Consider the following 18,352-nt stretch of genomic DNA (forward strand, 5'->3'; position numbering starts at 1 on the left):
ATTTTGCATGGTGTTTTTTTCTTTTATTTAAGTTGTTCTTTAAGTTATTAAGTTATTCTTTTAATTAATTGTTGAACATACTTCACTTGACACAATTTTTGTTCTCAAGGTAGACCGGACAAAGCCGGGCAACGCAGCTCTTAATATATAAAGATTTTAAAGCTACTGTTACTGTGATTTTATACCTCCTTGTTTGTTTGGCGAAACATTTATTATTGCCAAAGAAAAAACATCCGCTTCACTCGCAAAAGGGTTGGGTTCCGGTAGCGGGTCGCTTGGCACGTTAGGCGTTGAGCAGTTCAGTCTAGGATTATTGTTTTAAGGCAACCGTTAATGTAATTCATTGTTTTGGCGATTTGTTTTGAAAGAAAAGAAACTATTGATTTGTTTTTATCCGAGTGAAATGTACGACATTTTCTTCTTTTTTTCTGACGATGATTTTTGAATGTTCCAAGGGATGTTTTTTTTTTCGTTAGACGGATGGATTATGATAGCGTGGTTGCTGGGCAAGTTTGGCGATAAACAATAGAGCTGCGGAAATATTTTTACATTTGAAAGATATTATTTGATGTTTTTTTTTTTTTTTTTTTTTTTTTTTTTTGTTTATTTGGTGAAATATTTTAAATTGCAGTAAAAACCGCTTCACTCGCTAAATAAAGTTTTAAAGCAACTGTAAATATAATTTAGTGATTTGACGAAAAGTTTTAAATTCCAAAGAAACTTAAATAGTTTTTTTTTTTGGAAAAGGTGTGTACGCATTTTATACAAAGAAAAACGATCATTTCACATCAGAGGGGGAGGGGGCGTCAATTTTTTTTTATTCAACGGACTTCCATTAAATTTTTAGCACAGGCATCGCTGTGCGGGTACTGCTAGTTGACAATAAATTAAATCATACAATGAAAGAGATGAGAATTAGCATTATAATTAAAATGGGGTTGTTTCCTTCAGTCAATAGTAGTACTTTTTGTCTCTGAAATTGATAGAATAAGCAAAAAAGAAAAAAAAAAACATGGACCCAGAAAATATTTTCATTTTCCCAACAGTAATTTTTTAATTATTTTTTTTTAAATGTTCGATTTTTGAAACAAGGCGTGGTCTTGATGGCGTCACAAATGATACACTTTGCCGCATTTTTCTACCGCGATTCCACGTTATGATTATCAAGAAGCGAATTAAAATTGCGCTCTACGCTTGTTATCAACCATATCGTTGCCAATACAGGTGAGTAAAGATGTGAATTAAATATTTTTCACTGTGAATGGCAACACAGAATGGCATTTCATCATTTGTGATGTCATCGGACAGAAGCATAAACAACGAAAGCGCGCCGATTTAAGTAATTTTTTTAAAATATTAAACTTAAACAAATTATTTATAAAATGGTCAGATCCTATGTTTTTAAGCATGCTCTTTCAGAAAAAAATACTCTTAAAATTTTGAAAACGACCCCATTATCGTAAACCAGTTACAGTATTTTAGATTAATTGAATCATGCAATAAAACAGAACAGAAATATTGCTTACCACCACAGAATCTCTGTAGTGTCATGACATTTATTTCGTATTCATCGGCTTCCTTTCGTAATGAACTACCTGCCATTCCTTCTTTAGGTATGTTTGGTGGTATGGTCTCCAGGTGCATTTCTTTAGGTGTTTTTCCCCTGTTCGTCTTGTTTTTATAGTCTCCCACCATATCACCTTTGAAAAGAAAACACAATATTAAATTAGAACTTGCATAGGGCAAGTTGTTACTTGTAACAACTAACCCCAACAAAGTTGTAAAAACTTTCCCCACATGACGCCACTTAAACTCTTGGCACATATTACTGGTATTATAGCTTTGTACCAAACTTTTAATTAAGTTAGCACTTAAAAGAAGACCAACGTTAAAAAACGCACAAATTGCCAATAACAGCAGACACGTGTTTCAGTGTTACAGGGAACGCCGAAACACAAGGTATTTATTTATCTTATGTTAGCACTTACCTGTAAATGTAAACTTTCATGTTTTATTAGAAATCAATTCGTTATCTGCAACGGCTTTGTCACAGATAGAAAAATAACAGCGAAAAGAAAAGTTACTTCCAAACTCACACAACCGTTTCTCTTGGGCACTCTCCCTGCTACTGACTGCAAGCACTCCAAGTGACCGTCAGGGAATGCAGATGGATGAGTGCTATCATCTAGTGCAGAGGTTCCCAACCGGTGGTTCGCGAACCCCCAGGGGTTCGCGAAAATTTCGGTGCAATGGCGGATTTTTCCTAGTTTGGTAAAAAATTATAAAATATTCAATTTGCACACATAGTTACTAAATTTTTTTTTAAATTTGAAAACGCGCCAGACTCTTGTATTAAGCTCAAAAAAAAAAAAAAAAAAAATCTTTCAGCGGTTTTATAATCTTGGTTAAAAAGAAATTTTCTCATTTTTTTTTCGATAGGCAACAAAAAGAGATATCCTTCCTTCTTTATTGCGAGGCGCCATGCAGAAACGTTGTATTAAGCTGTGGCGGGGATCACGATGACCTTAAAAAGGCGCCATCACGTGGAGTCAATCAAACAATATACATAATATACATATGTCGAAAAAAATAAAGAATTCTCAAACAATGCATCATAGGGGTATTATTTCTAATCTGGTTGAAATATAACTCGGGAATTTCCGTCGAATTCAGTCATCGAATAGCAGACATGACAGCAAAAGGCTCCAAACTTAAAATTTATTACTGTATTTTACCCATCTGTTCGTTTTCAAAAATATATAACATCAGCATGCTCATAGTTCTGGGGAAATAGTTGTTAACAGACGTATTTAGAGATACTTTAGAGATGCTTGAAAACAAGTGATTTTGTTTGCAATTGGTTTTGCTACGTGAACTTGCTACTCTGTTTGTGAAGTTATAATCGTGTTGTTAATTTCTATGATTTAATAACTTTCTGCTGTTATGGATCGATGGTTGAAAACTGGTAGTTTGGTTGAGCGACAAATGGACAAGCAGTCAATCGATCAACCCTCAACGTCAGCAGTAACTTTCGAATCAACACAGGATATTGAAATAGATAGCTGTAATGAACTGCCGCCTCCCCCGACTAAACAAAAAAGTGAACTAGGGGAGAAAAAGGAAAAAAGCGAAAATATGACAGTGACTATTTACAAATGGGCTTTTATTTTACTGGAGAAGAGTCTGAACCTAGACCGCTTTGTCTTCTCTGCAACGAAGTTCTAGCGAACAGCAGTTTGAAACCGTTACTTCTGAGAAGACACCTCGAAACAATGCATCCGACACACAAGGACAAACCTATCGAATATTTTAAAAGAAAATTGGAATATAATAAAAAGTGTAGCGTCTCTACGTTCCTGTTAGAATCCAACGAAGATAGTAAAATAGCCCTTGAAGCTTCATATCGAGTCAGTTATAGAATTGCAAGATCTGGACAGCCACATACAATTGCAGAAAATTTAATTGGACGTGTGCTAAAGATATTGCTAAGTGTATGCTGGGAGAAAAGTCAGCAAAAAAAATTGACCTGGTTCTGCTATCAAACAACACAGTATCACGCAGAATTATTGATTTGGCAAGTAATGTGGAGAAAGAACTTGTGAATAGAATAAAAGGAATATTTTTGCGATCCAGCTTGATGAGTCGACTGATGTAGCAAACGCTGCAATATTACTTGTCTATGTTAGGTATATTTTTAACGATACAATTAAAGAAGATGTACTATTTGCAAAACCTTTGAAAACCAACACAACTGGAGAAGCAATTTTCGAACTGGTCAACAGTTACTTTGAAGAAAATGGAATAGATCGGTCTTTGTGTGTGGGTGTGTGCACGGATGGTGCAAAATCAATGACAGGAAAATTTGTTGGCTTTGTGGTGCGAGTAAAGAAGATCAACGAGAAAATTGAATGGACTCATTGCTGCATTCATAGACAAGCATTAGCATGTAAGCGTATTCCCGCAGACTTATCCGCTACTTTGAATGATGCCGTAAAAATTGTAAATTTCATAAAATCACGTGTCACAAACTGCCGTCTATTTCACGCGCTTTGTGAGGAATTGGGAAGCCTTCATGTTACTTTACTTCTTCACACAGAAGTTTGATGGCTTTCCCGTGGAAAAATTTTGACACGCTTATTTGAATTGAAGTCAGAAGTCCAAGCATTTTTTGTTGATCATCCATTTCACTTGTCCACTTGCATATTCGATACTCTTTGGATGCAAAGGCTTGCATATTTAGCTGACATCTTTTCAAAATTAAATGAATTAAATCTATCCTTGCAAGGTGCAGTTGTTAACATTTTCGTTGTATATGATAAAATTGAAGCTATGGTAAAAAAATTGAATTTCTGGATCCAATGCCTGGAAATGGGTGAGTTTTCTTGTTTCACTTCTCTTAGTAGTTTTTTATCAGAAAACTCAATGAAACTTGATGAAAGCGTTAAAAGAAATGTATGTGAACATCTGCAACATCTTGAACTAACTTTTGACGAGTATTTTCCTAATAGGCGTAACGTCCCTCTCTCAAACAACTGGATACGCAATCCTTTTGAAGGAAATCCATGCTTATAGAACACCCTGACATTACCTGAAAAGGAAATGCTCATCGAGTTATCCTGTGATAATTCATTGAAAACTACCTTTAAAGAGCTCTCGTTAATTGACTTCTGGCTCAGTGTAAGAAATGACTATACCGTTTTGCCCAAAAAAGCAATTCGAATTTTATTACCATTTTGCACAACATATCTGTGCGAGAAAGGATTTTCCTCCCATACTTATCTCAAAGATAAATACCAAAGCAGATTGAATGCAGAGCCTGATTTAAGACTCAAACTGTCAGACATTGAACCAAACTTTCAGTTTCTTTGTTCCGTCAAACAGCCACAAATATCGCATTAAGGATTTTTTCCCCAATTTAAAGTATGCTTAAAAAAATAGTTGGTTTATAAAACTTCTTGTTTATAATTTTTCTTGTAGATGTAGTTTTAACTTTTTATTAATGTTTGCACTTAATGATATTTTACAATTATATTTTTGTTTATTGCAATCAAATGCTGCAAAAAATGGAAAGCAAACATGCTGTTTTTTTATTGTTTCTTACATGTTACTAATTTCAACATCAGGGGGTTCGCGAACTTTTTTGCCTATTCCAAGGGGTTCGCAAAGAGAAAAAGGTTGGGAATCGCTGATCTAGTGCAAGGAAAATCAGTTCCAACTGGCGGTTAATTTTAAATTCGAATTAAGCAACTTATCCCGTGTAACATCTACCCCGGTCTTCCCTAACCATTTTTGATTTTTTTTTAAAGAACCTCACTTGCTTCAAAGTTATAAGTTCTCAAAGCATAATGTTTTAGTTTGCTTTACTGTCTGCGCACACGTAAAAAAACTTTCTGAAGAGAAATCCGAATGTTTCACTCATTTGATCTGAATGGAAGAAAATTTGCCGAAAAGAGAAAGTGCAGTAAAAGTGAAATGTTGAAATAAATTCTTTCAAAAATGTTTAGCGTTAAAATAAAACATGACAAATGAAATTTATTTTATAACTCCACATCTGCTTCCGAGTGAATCTACTGGAAGAAAATTGAACAAAACAATAAATTACGAAAACAAGGAATCACAGTTCATTCTTCCTTATATCTTATTTATACTTTCAAAACTCTTTTTTTTTCTTCAGTATAACAAAAATATATTCAGCGAAGCAAAATGTCGAAAAAATTATGCCTTTCGTAGAAGAATGTCTTTATCGCATTAATAGTTCATCTTAAATTTAAAAGGAGAAAGAGGGAAAAGAAAGGAGGGGGGCAGTAGTGGAGACACAAATTGATGGAAAAAAAGCACTTTTCTGCTTTTCTTCCATGATCTTCTTCCCCTCCCCATCTTGAAAAGTGTGTGGTTTTCTTTAAAAAGAACTATCATTTGCATCTTCTTGGAAGCGCATTTTAAATAAATTCATTATCATTGTCAATTTTACTTAAGAAGCGTTTTCACATTGTTTACTTTAGTATAATAATAGGAACAAAGTCGCACATATTTCGAATTTTTATACGTTCTTGTATTTTCTAACACAAACAATCAAACTATGAAACTATAACGAAAAGTTTCGTGTATAACAGTCAATAATAATAGATAAATTTAGATACCCAGTGCAGCACATAGTGGCAGTTTTCGAATTAGGTGCTGAGTATTTATTTCTAATTTTGTTCTGCAGTAAAGGAACACGGATTTCAAAATTTTGGTGAAAATGCCATATTTTTTACAACATAAATAAATTTTAGGTGGTTAGATTGAATGAATTATATTCTTACGAGTAGAAAAAAAGAAATTCCGGAGCGATTTTGTCCATGACAGTTTTTCTCAGACAGTTTTTAAGAGAAAATTATTCGGAGAAAAGGGGCGTGTGGGGAGATTTCTTCAACTAATACCTTTAATATTTCAATACACATATTTATGCATTGTATAAGGTAACCAATAAAGTTCTTGCCATTTTTACTTTCCCCTGAAAGAAGTAATAGTAAAGTTTACAAAATTAGTGTGTCACGTGATTGAAGCTGCTGCAGGTATGCAAGTTAGTGTATCACGTGATTTAAGCTGCTGCAGGTATGCAAGTTAGTGCATCACGTGTTTTAAACAGCTGTCGGTTGAGATCAGTGCTAGTGGGACCCATGCAGTAGAATAGCAAAATGGAAGTGTCAAAGAATTTATGACGTCATCTAGACCACGCCTTGTTTGCAAAATCGGACATTTAAAAAAATTAATTAAAAATAACGGTTGGGAAAATGGAAGAATTTTCTGGGTCCATGTTTATTTTTGCTTATTCTATCAATTTCAGTGACTAAAAGTACTACTTTTGACTGAAGGAAACAACCCCGTTGGGATGGTCGTCAAGTTTTGGCTTGTGTAATTTTGTTTTTGTTGGGAATATTGCTTCCTCGTCAAGCATGGGGAGGGATCAGAATTATAAGAAAAATATAGAAGAAAGTTTCGTGATGGCTACAACATACTAGTTTTATCTTAGCAGCATTATTTCGTAAATTTGTCATAACGGGAAAAAACATGAATAAAGTTTTATTTATGCATACTTTTGGTTACTTTCTCAATGATGAAAAGTTATTCAAATGCATTTCATACATTCATGCCAAGCAGTCCTGAAAACGTCAGTAACTGAAATCACAGAACCAGTAAGTACTTAAAGTCAAGGATATAAACTATTCAATATTTTTTTCTCAACTACTGGATGGACATATAAAATCTCATACATATTCTGAGAGCACAACAAGAGACTTCATGAGTTTTAAGAAAAATTAATTCTGCAAGTAATGCAGAATGCAGCAATTGATTTAGTTACCTAAAAACATCGAAAAGTATCAATTATGAATAATAATAATAATAATAAAGCTTAAATGATTGTATTCATACTTACAAACTACACTTGAGGCAGTGAGAAGCAAAGCGATGTAAGTGTACATTTTCAAGTTTTGAGTAAAACGCATATAGAGATTAGGCTTTCATTGATTTTTTTCCCTAATCGTGCTGTACAGCAGCACCTACCAAGACTACTAGTACTATCTCTTGCCCCAAGGCAGAGGAGAGGTTCACCTACCATTTGTACTGGTTATCTCCAAATTTTTAATTTTACCACTTACATCCCTTTGCTTCTCACTGCCTCATTTTTTCCTCACCCGAAACAATGTGCCCGAAGTTAAAATATTGATGCATACCATTTATGCTCCAATCTTCAAGAGAAGATAGGAAAAATAATGTTTATTTCTATGCAAATCTAGATAAAGAAAACTATACATTGTAAGGAATGAAGAAAAAGGCACTCTGCCTTCTTTTATGGCTTCTAGCAACGAAAGAAATGTTTAATTAAAATTTTCGTCTGTTTAGTATCCTAGTTTAAGAGTTGACAGAAAGGATTATGAAGACTTTAGCCAAGATGGTTGCCGGAAAACACGAAATGAAAGTTTATGACATGTTTTTATTCATGAACTACTTCTTGAAATTTGTATTGTTAATTATTATGCTTTTGAATAAGAGTGCGAATTTTCTCCGAGAAGAAGCTGAGCGAAAACAAAAGATGTTACATAATGTTTGCCCTGAATAAATTTTTAATATCACGTCCAGGATTAAGATTTTAAAATATGTAAGACAATAATAAAAACAAACTTCATTCTCAACACACTTTTTTAGGGAAAAAAATCCTCTGCTGATTTTTTTTTAATCTTTTGTTTAGTGAGACTGTTTGCAATTCAAAATTGAAAAAAAAAAGTACTTTAAAGCTTTTTTGCATCATGTTGCTAATATATGTAAAGTAGTTCATGGAAAGACGATAAGTCGAATCAAAGTGAAGTGAAATAATAGATTAAACGTCGGTTTAATAAAAGTTACGTAGCTTTCTACTGCTATAGTTATCACATCGACAGTACGTCGACGTCGGCTGTTCATCGACAACCAATGTTTTTTTTTTCTATCCGCAACTCATTTTTTGTACTTTTTCACTGATATTCTTTGCGTTACAAGTTAAAATCTTTGCTCAAACCTTGTTTTATCGGTTTTAATCATTGACTAACTTGAATTAAAAGGAAGCATACAAATTTTTCGGAACACTCGAGTTATCTCCACGGAACCTTGGGTTTCCACGGAGCACTATTAAAGAAACGCTGTCATAAAGCACAATTAAAGAAACGCTGTCTGCATCATTGAGAAATATATTTCCTAAAACGTAATATCTTAATAATTGAGCTCTAAAAAATACACATTCTTTGTTGTTGTTATGGATACGAGTATGAAACAATAGTGGAATACTTAATTCTTTCAAAAATAAAGTAAACGCAATCTTGGTTGTTTGTTATTGATACGAGTATGAAACAATAGTGGAATACTTAATTTTCGAAATGACACAAATCGCTTTTTTTTTTGAAAACCAATGCTTTAATAAAAATGTAATCTATAGGGTTTCCGGATTAAATTTGAAAAAGCATGTTTATATTTCGTCCCCCTCCATTTTTATGGACTCTAGAAAAGCACGTTTGTTTAAGAAAGACGCGGATATATAAACAGCTTTTAAGAGGCATTCCGTTTCAAATCAGGCAGCAGGTATGAAAAGTGTCATATGATAATCACCAATTTTTTTGAAAAAAAAAAAAAAAAGTAGTTGCAACTAAAGGACATATAAAATGTCCCAAAAGGATTTTTCAAGAAAATCTTTTTTTCTTCAGTTACAGATTACTAAAATTCTGCACAAATTCGGCCATTTTGGAAAAAACCCCGAAAACATCCGATTTAAAATGGACACTATTTCAAAAGTATTTAACCTATTTGAATAATTCATTTTTGCTAAAAATAAATAAGCACCCATACACATCTAGACATTGTTTTTGAAAATTTAGTTAGGTTTTTTAATAAAGAAAAAAATTATATTTGTGGCGAAAATACTGCATTTTAACTGATTGTACGATTTTTTTTCCCTCCGTGAAAAAAAATGTATTTTCTACTTAACAAAGACGGGACTCTAAAGCCTTTATATGATATAATAAGATAAATAAATACCTTTGTGCTGAATAGTAAAGTCAGAACAAACAACGTAAGTAGAAGCACAAATTTGTAAATTACAGCAGACACGTGTTTCGGCGTTACAGGGAACGCCTTTTTCAATGCAAAAAATAATGAGCTTATGGATGAAAAGACATCCGACAAAAGCCAAGAGCAGATAAGCATGCAGCTTAAAAGATAAAAACAGCGGATTAGCCAAACACCAATGACAAAGTTATAAACCGATCAGGAACCAATAGGAATGCAAGCAAAGGGCAGGAGCTTTCTCTTAGGTAGGAACCCAGAAAGAAAGAATTCAATTGGACAAGGATTAAGCCGAAGCTTAAACAAAAAGAAAAGAAATTGTCAGTGACCGTGAACCGCAAGAAAGGAAAAGCAGAATGGAAAACCAAGAAATAAAATAAACAGAAACAAAAAATATTCGAAAAAAGGAAAAATAAAGATAAATAGAAGAAAATTGGGGGGGGGGGTGTCAATCAAGACAAAAAGGTAAAAATAAACAAAGGAAGATAGATAAAAATGAGTGGGAAAAAAGGGGAGTATTAAAGATATGGGAGCCAAATGTTAGAAAAATATGGAACTGAACTAAGATCGTTAACTAAGTTAGAACTGTTCCTCAAAATATGAAAGGATTCCCAAAAGTCAAGATCTGATGAATTGGGGCATTTTTGGATAATCTGATAAGAGTTAAAATCAAAAGAGTGATTCGAATCCCAACAATGTTGAGCAATACTAGACTTATTTAATTGTTGTTTTTTCACATAATTTTGATGCTCTTTCAAGCGAATTTTTAAAGCACGCCGAGTCTGTCCAATATAGGCAAGTTTACAACTACAGTTAATTCTATAAATTCCACAACAATTAAGAGGGTGAATAGGATCTTTAAGAGAAGAGAATGAAAGTTTATTAATAGGAGAGAACACCACCTGGAATTGGAAACGTTTTAGAATCTTAGCAACCTGATAGCTTACAGATGGAAAGAATGGCAAAACAACCAAATTCTTTCTGATGAAGGTTCGGTTAAGAACATTAGTTTGGGATTTATTTGAAAGTTTTTTATAAATGGAATCAATCAAAGTTGGCGGATAGTCTCTATCAATTGCCACAGCTTTAAGATAATTAAGTTCCACTTTAAGAAGTTCCGACGAAGAACAAATATTAATTGCGCGATAAACAAAAGAATTGAAAGCAGAATATTTTTGATTTGGAGGATGAGACGATAGTCTATGAGGAGGTAAAGAGACAGCAAAAGGTTTGCGATAAACAGTAGTTTCAAAACCACTTTCAGTACGAGAAACAAGTACATCAAGAAATGAAATGCAATTATTCCGTTCTTTCTCACAAGAAAACTGAATATGAGGATCAATGGAGTTTAAAATAGATAAAACCTCATCGCTCTCAAACTGATTCTGGTTCATTAGAACAAAACAATCATCAACATACCGAACATAAAATTGGAACTGCAGTTTTTGGAACAGCTTAACCTCAAAATAATGCATGTAAATATCACTAAGAATGGGGCTAAGTGGATTACCCATAGCCAGGCCATCTAACATAATATAAAAATTCCCATTAAAAACAAAAGAACATTGCTTAAGACAAGTACGGGTAAGGAAAATTAAATCCTCAATTTCCGTATTGGTGAAATGAAATTCAGAAAGTCTTCTACGAAGGCATAACAATGAACCCTCGACGGGAACGTTCGTAAATAAAGAGTTAACATCAAAAGAAGCCATAAAAGAATTATTTGGAACGAAACTATGAATTTTTTTAACAAACTCAACAGAATTTTTAATAGTAAATAAATTGTGACTCCTAAGGGGAGAAAACACAGAGACTAAATATTTTGCAAGTTTGTACGAAGCCGTACCAATATTGGAAACAATCGGCCTGAAAGGAATACCAGCTTTATGCACCTTAGGTAAAGCATAAAATCTAGCACAATTAGCAATAGATGGAACAACAGAGCGTTTAACATTTGAAGGAATAGACTTAACAGACTTGACAGCAGATGCAATAGTTTTTAACTCTTTATCACTAGGATCTTTAGAAATTTCAGCATATGGCCCAGAAGAAATCAAATCATTAGTTTTATCAACATAAGATGATTTGTCAAGAACAACAATTTGGCCACCCTTGTCAGCTTTGGTAACAACCAGATCAGAATTCGAAACTAAGTCTTTAACAGAACGGCTAACAGTATTAGCAAATACAGGTTTAGAAATTTTCGAGTTAAAGTCAATATTAGAAGCTATAAGATGCCGAATCGAATCTTTTTGAGAGGAAGATGCATCTTATAGCTTCTAATATTGACTTTAACTCGAAAATTTCTAAACCTGTATTTGCTAATACTGTTAGCCGTTCTGTTAAAGACTTAGTTTCGAATTCTGATCTGGTTGTTACCAAAGCTGACAAGGGTGGCCAAATTGTTGTTCTTGACAAATCATCTTATGTTGATAAAACTAATGATTTGATTTCTTCTGGGCCATATGCTGAAATTTCTAAAGATCCTAGTGATAAAGAGTTAAAAACTATTGCATCTGCTGTCAAGTCTGTTAAGTCTATTCCTTCAAATGTTAAACGCTCTGTTGTTCCATCTATTGCTAATTGTGCTAGATTTTATGCTTTACCTAAGGTGCATAAAGCTGGTATTCCTTTCAGGCCGATTGTTTCCAATATTGGTACGGCTTCGTACAAACTTGCAAAATATTTAGTCTCTGTGTTTTCTCCCCTTAGGAGTCACAATTTATTTACTATTAAAAATTCTGTTGAGTTTGTTAAAAAAATTCATAGTTTCGTTCCAAATAATTCTTTTATGGCTTCTTTTGATGTTAACTCTTTATTTACGAACGTTCCCGTCGAGGGTTCATTGTTATGCCTTCGTAGAAGACTTTCTGAATTTCATTTCACCAATACGGAAATTGAGGATTTAATTTTCCTTACCCGTACTTGTCTTAAGCAATGTTCTTTTGTTTTTAATGGGAATTTTTATATTATGTTAGATGGCCTGGCTATGGGTTATCCACTTAGCCCCATTCTTAGTGATATTTACATGCATTATTTTGAGGTTAAGCTGTTCCAAAAACTGCAGTTCCAATTTTATGTTCGGTATGTTGATGATTGTTTTGTTCTAATGAACCAGAATCAGTTTGAGAGCGATGAGGTTTTATCTATTTTAAACTCCATTGATCCTCATATTCAGTTTTCTTGTGAGAAAGAACGGAATAATTGCATTTCATTTCTTGATGTACTTGTTTCTCGTACTGAAAGTGGTTTTGAAACTACTGTTTATCGCAAACCTTTTGCTGTCTCTTTACCTCCTCATAGACTATCGTCTCATCCTCCAAATCAAAAATATTCTGCTTTCAATTCTTTTGTTTATCGCGCAATTAATATTTGTTCTTCGTCGGAACTTCTTAAAGTGGAACTTAATTATCTTAAAGCTGTGGCAATTGATAGAGACTATCCGCCAACTTTGATTGATTCCATTTATAAAAAACTTTCAAATAAATCCCAAACTAATGTTCTTAACCGAACCTTCATCAGAAAGAATTTGGTTGTTTTGCCATTCTTTCCATCTGTAAGCTATCAGGTTGCTAAGATTCTAAAACGTTTCCAATTCCAGGTGGTGTTCTCTCCTATTAATAAACTTTCATTCTCTTCTCTTAAAGATCCTATTCACCCTCTTAATTGTTGTGGAATTTATAGAATTAACTGTAGTTGTAAACTTGCCTATATTGGACAGACTCGGCGTGCTTTAAAAATTCGCTTGAAAGAGCATCAAAATTATGTGAAAAAACAACAATTAAATAAGTCTAGTATTGCTCAACATTGTTGGGATTCGAATCACTCTTTTGATTTTAACTCTTATCAGATTATCCAAAAATGCCCCAATTCATCAGATCTTGACTTTTGGGAATCCTTTCATATTTTGAGGAACAGTTCTAACTTAGTTAACGATCTTAGTTCAGTTCCATATTTTTCTAACATTTGGCTCCCATATCTTTAATACTCCCCTTTTTTCCCACTCATTTTTATCTATCTTCCTTTGTTTATTTTTACCTTTTTGTCTTGATTGACACCCCCCCCCCCAATTTTCTTCTATTTATCTTTATTTTTCCTTTTTTCGAATATTTTTTTTTTTGTTTCTGTTTATTTTATTTCTTGGTTTTCCATTCTGCTTTTCCTTTCTTGCGGTTCACGGTCACTGACAATTTCTTTTCTTTTTGTTTAAGCTTCGGCTTAATCCTTGTCCAATTGAATTCTTTCTTTCTGGGTTCCTACCTAAGAGAAAGCTCCTGCCCTTTGCTTGCATTCCTATTGGTTCCTGATCGGTTTATAACTTTGTCATTGGTGTTTGGCTAATCCGCTGTTTTTATCTTTTAAGCTGCATGCTTATCTGCTCTTGGCTTTTGTCGGATGTCTTTTCATCCATAAGCTCATTATTTTTTGCATTGAAAAAGGCGTTCCCTGTAACGCCGAAACACGTGTCTGCTGTAATTTACAAATTTGTGCTTCTACTTACGTTGTTTGTTCTGACTTTACTTTATATGATAGTTTCATAGCATATTTTATTATAATCATAAAATGCATACAGCCTTAGAAATAATTTGAAATTTTCAAAATTTTAAAAAATTAACGGTTTTTGAAGTGAGATTACTCAGAAATTCCATTTTTTTAAAATCTAAAAATTGACTCATTTGAACTCCTTTTAATCCTTGACAAGTAGATATACACCGCATCCCTATTTTTTTTTCTCAGAAAATATTTTATGATTTTTTGAAAGTGACTTTATCGCCCATGTTATGCATGTAAAATGAAAAAGTCAAGTAATTTCATTTACTGAAATTCTGATTATATGAATGCCTAATAGCTATAAAAATGTGTTCTTTGTCAGCAACAACTAAACCCTTACTGACTTTTAATAATATACGTATATCAAACCGCTTTTGATGGCCCAATCAATTCGTCTTTTTGTATGACTCTGTGGGCAATTATAGAATAGCCTTTGGTGACCATCTGACTTCGTTATATATAAAAAATATTCTGCTGATTAGAGCTTAATTGTTATGGGAGCTGAGCTCCTATACTTCCTTGATTATTTCACTCAAATTATATATTTTTTTTACCGAATTCAGGCCACTTAAGTATGAAAATAACTTCTGATGACTATAGGGCGTCTGCACTTCTTTTGTTAGCAATTGGGGGTACCTGACGATTATAATAGCTAAGTTTCATGATCTGGTTGGTTACCTCTTACAACCATCTTCAATTGATTACTTCTCTCATAAAACAGGTGGGTTTTTTAAACACACAGGTGAGTTTGCGTTTTGAATTTAGTATACCTATACTGATGTATAAAAGTAATCAAACGAGGTAGGATCTAAAATTTCTAGGCCTGCTGTCATCAATGAAAACCAAAGCTAGTAATTAAAATAAATCGTTTTAAATGCATTGTACTGCTCTCCCCTTTGCGCTTAGATGGTTTCCTCTGTCATGTAATTCAGTTGCACTTTGTAATTGAAAGAGAAAAAATTTGATTCGTTGCGACATATGCAAGTAACGGTGAATGCATAGTTTTGGCGACAAAATAAACTAATATTGAAGCAAGAAAAAGGAAAGATTTTAGCTGTTACTGATAAAGTACACCATTGTTGTAGCTATTGGGCATCAATATAATCATAATTTCAGTGAATGAGATTATTAGACATTTTTATTTTACACGCATGACATGGTTGATGAGAACACTTTCAAAAAATTATAAAACATTTTCTAAGAAAAAACACGGGATGCGATGTATATCTACTTATTCAGCATTAAAAGCGGTTCAAATGAGCCAGATTTTAAATTTAAAAAAAAATGGGTTTTTTGAGTAATTTCACTTCAAAAATCGTTAATTTTTGAAGATTTTGAAAATTTCAAATTTTATTTCCAAGGCTGTATGCATATGAGAATTATAATAAAATGGGATATGAAACTATCATACAATGCTTATGGCTTTAGACTGCCATCTTTGTTTTGTAAAAAAACTTTTTTCATGGAAAATAAAAATCATAAAGGTAAAAATGTAGTTTTTTGGCCACAAAAATAATTTTTTTCCTCTTACAAAAACCTAACTAAATTTTCAAAAACAATGTCTAGATGCTGCATGAGACCTTATTTACTTTTGGAAAAAAGAATTATTTAAATACGTTAAATATTTTTGAAATAGTGTCCACTTCAATTCGAGAGTTTTTCTGTTTTTTTTCCGAAATGGCCAGTTTTTTGCAGAATTTTAGTATGCTGTACTGAAGAAAAAAAAAGAAAATCTTGAAAAATCCTTTTGAGATATGTCATCTGTCTCTTTGTTCTAACTACTGTATTTTTTCAAAAAAAAAAAAAAAAAAAAAAAAAGAAAAGAAAAGAGTAATGGTCATGTGACAGGCCCTGCCTGATCTGAAATGGATGGAATTGCTCTTAAGAGTGATGTGCAATTAAAAAATTTTGACTCATGCCATTTCTAAACTAAATGAGTCTTAGAGGTATGTACAGTGAAACCTGTGTATAACGATACTGTCTATAACGATAACCTGTCTATAACAATATTTTTTTTTAGCCCCAGCAAAATGTCAGCATGAATAATCAAACTGTCTATAACGATAACCTGTCTATTACGATACTATTTTTTAGGTCGCAACAGTTGTAGACAGGTTTTACTGTATATTGTATAACTTTTGGAAGAGCAGTGGAAAATTTTGAATGAAAAACTAAGAGGCAATTAAGAAGAAAAAAATACTAATTTAAGCTTCAGAACTTCGTCTACTTAAGATGATAATTAGACATTTCTGAAGTAATTTTCTCCTAATTTTCTTCGTCCTTCTACAATACTGGAAAGTTTTTTAGTAGAATAAAATTAGTAACTGATTGGAAGCATTGACGTCGTGGAGAATTTTTTTCAATTACTGGTAAAAAGAATCGACCAGCAGTTATGGACACTTACAATATAAATTCAGATATTTTTGTACGAAGTTCTAATGAAATTAGGTTCCGTACAGGGTTATCAGGTAAAAAAATGTTCATACCGAATTTTCGGACAATTTACATCAAATATGCTCGTATCAATCAATACAGAAAAGTCGTTAACTCAACAAAAAAATTCGTTGACATAGATTTAATGCTCATACTTAACTGATTGGAATTTATTGGTTGCAAAAGTTTAAAGAGAGAGAAAAAAAAGAATCTTGCTTTTTTTTTTTTAGAGTTACAAAAAAAAAAAAAAAAAAAACCGAGTATTGCATCTTTTTTTGCGATTCTTTTTCAACAATACATTCTTTTACAAAATAGATAACAAGTATGTGAGCATATTTATATATATTTAAGATACATTTAAATAAATATTCAATTTGTGCTTCGGAAATATTTTTTAAAAGTTAAAAATAGTTCACACACAGATTGCGTTGAAAGTTGCAATCTATAATTAATATTTTCGGATAACTTATTGAAAAATTTATTTTCGCAGCTATCACTGCAATGAATGCGATTTTAATAAGTGCATTTGCATCTTTTCAATATTCGCGTTTTCATAGTCTTTAAGCAATCAATGTTCGTGTTAAAATCCAAATAATTCGTTTTATTCTTTACTATGTATACTTTGAATGAAATGGGGGAGCCTTTTGGGTTCTTTAACTTAAATTTGATTTTAAATGCTTTGTTCAGTACCGTTATAGTTTTTGATTTAGCAACCTTTTGGAAGAAGTTTTTCTCTCATATTTAAAAACTATTGCTGAGTAGAAAAATTGACAATTCATGACCATAAAATCACTAGAAAATCGCTCTTAGAGTGAAAATTGCTTCTACATTTGACCGAAGCTGTTTAGCGATATTTTGACAGTTGAAATTTTAACCCTACCTCCAGTGGATTAACCCTAAACTCCAGTAGATAGCATTCATACTTGACCGCTTTATTGTTTCTTCATTCTCCTGAAATGACAGTTGTACTAGTAAAACAGTTAAGTAACCTAATCCAGTTCAGTCTTGTTACAATAAAGCCTTTCCTTGCATTTTAAATATTACCAAAACATGTCATCAAATTATCATGCCGTGCCGCGAGTTTCATTTTTGATGACGTCAGAAGAGTTACTCGATCGTTGGCTGTTATATATATATATATATATATATATATATATATATATATATATATATATATATATATATATATATATATATATATATATATATATATATATATGAAGATATTCTGGTGTAGTTTACAAATTTAGAAAATAATTAAAGCTTGTTTCTTGAAACACCTCTCATTGAGAGAAACAAAAAAGAAATGTGAGTTAGTGTTTTTAAGTTAAAAAGGATTTTGCTGATAACGAGCAAGAATGACTGAACATCTTCAATCCTTCCAATACGCTTTTCACTCCGAAGAATCCTAATTTTGTGCCAAGATTCTATTCTTTTCTAATCCCCAGTAGATATTTTTTCCTTAAGAAAAAGATACGGGGCAAAAGGAAAGAAAAAACCCCTGATGCTTACATAGATACAGCACTGCACTTAGTCTGGAACATTCTCTTGTGTGTTCAACGGTGACGTACAGACCATCAAGTCATATCAAAGATTGTGGTCAGTCAAGGGTTCCGGAATAAAGTTTCCGCAGCCGCAAAAGGAAAAAAAAAAACAAACTTTTCTTTTTCCATCCCCTGAGCACACAAAAAAGCACGTTTCTTTTCTCTTTCTTACCGTTACGGGTAGTTTTATCCTAAGGAAATATCCAGGAAAGAGATTAAAAAACAAATTATATTTAATTTCATAATAA

The sequence above is a fragment of the Uloborus diversus genome, chromosome 1 (genome assembly GCF_026930045.1).
Source record: "Uloborus diversus isolate 005 chromosome 1, Udiv.v.3.1, whole genome shotgun sequence".
NCBI classification, from domain to species: Eukaryota; Metazoa; Arthropoda; class Arachnida; order Araneae; family Uloboridae; genus Uloborus; species Uloborus diversus.